Source organism: Schistocerca cancellata, chromosome 2 (assembly GCF_023864275.1).
Source record: "Schistocerca cancellata isolate TAMUIC-IGC-003103 chromosome 2, iqSchCanc2.1, whole genome shotgun sequence".
Classification (NCBI taxonomy): Eukaryota; Metazoa; Arthropoda; class Insecta; order Orthoptera; family Acrididae; genus Schistocerca; species Schistocerca cancellata.
Window position 1 is genome coordinate 1,001,127,001 of NC_064627.1, and position 7,603 is coordinate 1,001,134,603.

The following is a 7,603-nucleotide window of genomic DNA, read 5'->3' on the forward strand; positions in this document are numbered from 1 at the left end:
TCTGTATCGGATGGTAAAATAGCATAAAGCTACATATAGTACAATTCGACTGTAACGAATGATCTGTAGTTGCTACTTTGCAGCATTTGAGGTAACTTATGAAACACATTCACGAAAACGCTCACGCACGATATTAACAGTTGATGTACTGAATGGAACTTCTCTTTATATTCCTACAAATGCAAGATATTTTCCATAAACAAGTAAAATAACCCGATAGTGTGGTGACGATACACGCGACTCCAGAGAATAAGCCGCGCTAGAAACACTCGTAGCGCAGCAGCTGTACGGGTTTGCAGAACGAACTATACCGAGGTTCGCCAGGGGCCGCAGCTGCCAACCCATGGGCATCACGTGTGTAGACAGAGATTGATCGATGCACTGAGCTACGGCGGACAGTTCTCTTCAGTGTGCTGAGTCGTGTGCAGTCTCCAGTTACCGCCGAGTCTACAAGCTGTAGGGTTCGTCCATCGTGTCCAAGACTTAGGCACCGTAGGTATCGTAGGCCAGTTGTGGACTACGTAGACATTAATCAGAAACACAGTGACAGGACTTTAAATATTTCAGAGAATGTGTAACAATTTCAATTGTCTGATTGTAATAATTTCAATTGTCTGATTGCGCTGGACATTTCATAAGAAGTATCATTTAAACTGAGTATTTCTTCGTATTTAATAAACATAATTTTATTACTAATTGTTCGGAATCTTTCTGATTGAAGATAACCTACGCCGTCCTCCTTTTGCATTCCCTACAGGTAGTATATCGTTTTCGAAATCAGAAAGCTGAATTATATCTCTAGCGTCACGAAAGCTAATGATCTATTGTGTTACAACTAGGTACATTGCTTTGCCACAGTTCCTAACTGAGACAGCCTACCTCAGTTTCCCTCTCCTACAACACGTTACTTCTTATCTCAGATTCGTATCCTTACTCAGGATTGCATCTGTATAGTCCTTTGTCAATATTATTACTGCTACTACTACTACTACTACTACGTTTTTGTAATTAGTAGTAATATTGCTGTTATGAATTTATAACCGGTAAAGATAATTCCAAATGGCACTAGATAAATGCAGGACCATCCTTCCATTTCTTCCACTGCTGTGAATTGCTCTTAATAACCGAACATCATCCATTGGGATATTTTTTGATCTCTCAAAGAGAGATGTGTGAATCATGGAATTATTCTAGTGTTGTGGTATGACTGGGACAGTGCATAAACTGTTTAATTCATATTTAACTGTATGAATGCAGAAGGCTGAAATTAATAGTACAGATAGTGTGCTAAAATCAGCAGAGTCCTCTGACTGCTGAGGTATCAAGAGTGGTGGCCCACAGGGTACACATCTGGATCCCTTATTGATCTTAATATATATTAATAAGTTTCCACTCTATATTCATGAAGATGAAAAGCTATATATTTTTGCTGATGATACAATTATAGTAATCTCACCCAGAAATAAGAATTAGGTGAGGAAATTGTAAGCAATGTCTTTCGGAAAATTATGAAGTGGTTCTCTGCAAATGGACTCTCACTAAATTTGGAGAAAAAACGGTATATACAGTTCTGTCCGCTAAATGATAACCGTTGCTAAATGTAGACTTTGACTTGCTGAAGCAGAATATTCCAAATTTCTGGGTGCATGCGCTGGTGAAAAATTGAATTGGAAGAAACACTTTGATGATCTACTACGTTTTTGTAATTAGTAGTAATATTGCTGTTATGAATTTATAACCAGTAATGATAATTCCAAATGGCACTATATAAATGCAGGACCATACTTCCATTTCTTCCACTACTGTTACTATTGTTTATAACATTTTAATTATCATCGTTATATTGATCTGTGATGTAGAAATGTTATGTATGGAATCATGGTCCAATGACGAGACAGCATCAACGCCCTAATCTCATCGGAGTAAATAAATCAGTAAATGAAATATTACGTGATTTGTGTTGAGCATTTTTATCCTCTGCATTGCTTAAATACGTGGCGATAATATGAGAGAATAATATGAAGTGGAACAAGAACATGACATGTTTTCCTTTCTTTTTTTTTTCGAAAGACTATAAGCTCTTTCTTTCCTTTTTTAAAGATATTTATTATTTAACAGCTTCCCATAAGAGCATCACGTAATAGATAACAAACTCATTTTAAAAATAGTTATATAATCTACAACACATTCACATTTGTCTTTAATACGAAAATCTCCAAGAAATTGTCCACAGAGTTATTTCTTAGATGACACTTTTGCAAGATTCACATTACATCTCTTTTTTTTCATTAGGTTTTATGACCAAAATATTATCGTAAAATTTAAATACTGTAATTCTGAGAAAATTCTCGTACGTATTCCCGTATTTAGGATGACGAGTTACTTTCTCGTGTTCATCCTATAAGGATTCCAGACACTGTACTTTCTCCGTTAATTTAAGTCCAAAAATTATACGAAATGTGTGCGCCATGATCCACATTGTAGCGTGTCGCGTTGCTTTCGGGGATGGTTTCCATTCGGGTGTTATTGCCTTATAAACCTGTATTACTGCAACTGTTCGTTCAATCGAGTCACGTCCACTGCTGTGTGCTATATCGTGACAAATTTTGGGCTATACACATTTTCCAGTTCGGTCGGTTCTCTTGTCTTAAGAGTCGGCTTAGGTTGGTGTCGACCCTGAAATTCTATCAGATTAGTTGTAATTTCAGGGTCGACACCAACCTAAGCTGACTCTTAAGACAAGAGAACCGACCGAACTGGAAAATGTGTATAAAAAAGGATTTACGTTTCCCACTCTTTTAATTCTTAATTAAATTTTTCTGGTTATTTTCACCTTCTCTTTTATTACTGCCCTTAGGCAATGACTCGTCAAAAGATATAAAAGTGAAGAGAGCATTCATATTGATTTTGCAATTGAAATCGGGTATTAACGTAAAGATCACGAAATTGGTGGAATACAACTTATCTCTGGTTTATTCAATTAGCAGTGCTCAATAATGGATGGAATCAGTTACAATATAAGAGAAAACGTTTGCCTGATATTGGAACAAAATAACTTGCTTCTCTTTCATGAGAAGAACGTAACATTTGTGAAATTCAGCGGAAGGAAAAGGACACGTAGTAATAAGGAAATGACCATACACTCAATTACTCAGTTTGACTCACGCAAGAACCACCATCAGCACTCTCATGCAAAGGAGGAAAATTGGGCAGATAGAGAGCATTTCTATCACAGAACAGCAGCCGTATAAATCAAATCGATGGGGAATAATCTGGTCTTGCTGAAGGTCTCAACCTATTCCACACCCTACAGTAGCTTTGTTACGCTTGATTTCCACACTTGCATGAAAACTTCGAGAATTCACAAATAATATCATAACATGTAATTACTTAAGTTTACAAAGAAAGAAACTTATTATAGAGAAGAGGTTGAGCAGGCGGCTCTTCAAAGAATGACAACCGTTACAATTCGAACAAAGTGCACGACAATCAGCTCAGAAATCAAGGGTATCAATAAACTGAAAAACACACACCCATGAAGAAACAATCACTCTTACTTTCACACGAAGTATGGGCAAGTTATTCTAACTTAAACATGATGGAAAGTTTCGGTGGTCGGTGAGTTGAACCACGTTGTTCCTCTGGAACAAAGCCAAGTCTGATCAGTGCAAAAATTGCACATAATCGTCAGGCTCATAGCGTTTCAGATGAACTGATCTTAAATGTGTCTGGGTATTTTACAACGGACAAAACGCAAATTTCGGAAGTTCCTAGCAGAGCAACATAGGACTACGTCTGTACTCACCAGTATCCAGCAGCAGAATGCCTTCCTCTCCACAAAAGTTCCACCGGCTACTACGTGAGAACGTAAACCAGAGAGGGCTTCCGTCACCAGCCTGACACACAATAACCCATGACGGACGGAGCAAGGAGGACATCAGAAACAGACTAGCACTGGCGAAAAGGGGATTCCTGGCCAAGAGAAGTCTACTAGTATCAAACATATACTTAATTTGAGGAAGAAATTTCTAAGAATGTACATTTGGAGCACAGTATTGTATGGTAGTGAAAAATGGACAGCGGGAAAATTGGAACAGAAGAAAACCGAAGCATTTGAGGTATGGTATTACAGAGGAATGTTGAAATTTAGGTGAACAGTTAGAGTAAAGAACGAGGAGGATCTGCGCAGAATCTGCGAGGAAAGGAATATGTGGAAAACACAGACAGGGAGAAGGGACAGGATGACAGGACATCTGTTACGACACGAGGGAATGACTTTCATGGTACTAGAGAGAGTTGTAGAGGGCAAAAACAGTAGAGGAAGACAGAGAGTGGAATACATCCAGCAAGTAATTGAGGACATAGGTTGCAAATGCTATTCTGAGATGTAGAGATTGGCACAGGAGAGGAATTCGTGGCTGCCCGCATCAAACGAGTCTGAAGACGGATGACTAAAAAATAAAATAAAATTTAAAAAAATCGGAGCTACCATTTACAAGTGGTATTCCTTTGGTAGCTACTGCCATGTTACGAACTTTTCCTTGTTTTAGGACGTCTATTGGTATGCAGCTTTTATTGAAATAATAAGTTCGTACAAAGCTTAATTGGTGTGGGATATTGACAGTATTAACCGATGCTAGCTCTGATATCTGGTGATAATTGTGAAATCTTTCAGCAGTTGGCGGGTTGGTCCCTTTTCTGTTACGCGTTTAGTTCAGATGACGAGTAGCGCCGTGAATTATGCGTACAGGGGCATTAGTATCAGTCCATCCGCATTTAAGCTAAGAGTTCAGGATTTTAGAGTAACTTTGAAGACTTTGCTCCTCCACATAAACCAATATATCGCTTGCTGTACAGCCCTCCATATTTTTTTGGGCACCGGGAGGACCAGATCTAAGTACCATGCTTTTGCGAGTGTTGCTTACCTTCAATTTTTGTGTCATAGTTAAATTTCTATCTGCACAGATATTTACTATAGCTCTTACTTTATGGAGTGTAGTGTGACAATTGAGAGCCTCTGTTGTTTGTCAGTTATTTGTCATAATGGCGCCTAACACTTCCACTATGTATGTCAATTATTTTTTTTGCAGTTGGCAACATCAGTGTTTTTGGGGTTCATAATTGCACATTTACCTATGAGGATATTGTTAGATGTCAACAGCTCTTGAACTCATTATGAAGGCATCCAAGTCATCGGCGTCAGCTCTGTTTGAGAGCCGTTCATTTTCTATTGAAATTTCTTGACAGTCTCAACATGCGATGCAGAGGAGAGGATCTAAGGCTATTGCATATAGCGTCATAGATGATGGACAGCCTTGTCTGACTGATATGTTGGTGGGAATTTTCTTACTTAATGTGGCAACCGTATACCGCTTCTGGAGTAAGTTACTGTTCTGGTGTATGAGGTACTTATGAGGTATTCGAAGTTGATGTATGAGGGCTATTCGCAAAGTAAGGAACGATAGGTCACGAAATGGAAACCACAGTGAAAATCAAAACTGATTTATTTTCAATGGTTAGCTACACCTTCCAGCTACTTCTCTATACAATCGCCGCTCAGACTTAGACATCTGGCGTAGCGTTGTACCAACTTTTCAATTCCCTCGTTATAGAAGACAGACGCCAGTGCTTTTTTACAATTTTCTACTCTGGACTGCAGCTCGTTGTCTGTGTCAGAATATTGTCTTCATAGCTAGTGGTTCATTTGAGCAGAGATGAACCCCAGGGGTATCCAATTATGGGCTGTATTGTGGGTGATCAAACACTACCCATCGAAAACGCTGCAGGAGCATCTTCATTGCTCCTGCAGAGTGCGGCCGAGAATTGTCGTGTAGAACGAACCGCATGACAGTTATGTTATGTGGATTGCATAGCTTCAGGCGAAATCTTTCGCCAAAACACAATGCCCAAAACATCTGTGCAAAGCTTCATCAGATTTTCACTGTATTTTCCATTTTGCGACCAATCGTTCCTTACTTTCCGAGTAACCCTCGTAATTTAGAAATGCGCTGCTGGGGTCGTGACAGGTCGATGCAGTTCACATGTAAGTGTATAAGAGATGATCTGAATATTTAAACGGGAATCCTTCGAGATAAATAATGTTCTTCTCGCCAAACGCTTCTAGATAAAGTTACGCAAAGAACTGGCATTGGAGATAAATGCAATAATTATACAGCATCTACTGTTTATCTCCTGTCGTGGAAAAGAGATGAGAGACAATGGGTCGGCTTTGTGAGTTATACAGACCGTCCTTTTCCCCCTCTATCTGTAAGCGAATGGAGGAGCAGTGGGTATCATTGATGACAAATATCCTCTGTCATGCACTTTACCGGGGATTACCGAACATATATGTAGTTAGTATACTTAAAAAATATGAAAGACATTAGGTGGGCTACTGTTATAAAATACTACCAAGAAAATAATAAAAAAACTAAAACCGAAAACTAGATTCCAACACTTGTTTACACCTCTAATTCCCCGGTCTAATAAGAGACAGCCACGAATTCGCATCAGAAAGACTAATTCGATATTACTTATTTTATTTTCATTTATTTTTTTAACCTGATCTTCGGGACTTCTCTTACATCGAACCAATGTTTCACGCATACAGTACCTTTTTTTTACATTACAGATTGGGATGATAGATAGTAATAACATAGTATTAATGACAGACGTAGGGCGAAATGCATTTTATACTTAAACATATGTACCTCCGTTAAAATAGGTAAACTTGAGACTACTATGTACAAATAATGACTGATATTCAGTGCGATTTTTGTTTGAAAATGCACATCGACATCCATTTTATAAGGATTTGAATTTATAATTTCCATTTTCTCTAATGTACCTTTTCTCAAAAACTAATCAAGCAATAAAAATGGGATTTCACTGTTTACATCTGCATAAGAGGATAATAAAACGTGGGAAAGAGATTTTTGTTTAAGGTCATAGCTGCTTTGTAATTAATTTTTCAGTTTTTTGCTGTCTAGGACTGCTCTATTTTTCTAAGATTTTAAAGGAGAGCTTTTCTCAGCGAAAAGGTAACGGGAAAGTACAGCTCAGGATTATTCAGTAAGTAATTATTAAGAAATATGCCAAATTTCAGGCTGCTAGTTTTATAGTTCCTGAGAAAAGGAGCATTGTAGCTCAAAAGTTATTTTACTGCAACTCGCATTTGAAGTTTTTATTTCAATTTGTGACAGTATTCCCATACCTCTAATGGCTAATGCTGGCCATATCCATGTTCTTCATTCTCTTCCACGTCTTCCTGGAATAATCTCTTCCCCTGCCTCCTTTGCCTGGCCAAAATTTGCATTTTTTCTTCTGCTGCCTGAACTTTGACTAGTTGTGCTTCATCGATGCTTTTGAGTATCTTCAGTGTGAATGCACCTGGATGGAAGCCTAGTCTTTGTAGGCACTTAATCGTATATACATTTCCACTACTGAACGCTAGACAGGCATCACATGCGGCTATCTCCTCAGCAACTGAGGACACAAATACTGCTTTTGGACAATGCATCCCTGTAACGTGATTATGGATCTAATTTGGATTCTGTTTTCCAAATGTACACATTTTTCAGCAGTTCAGGATTGGCTTGTACCG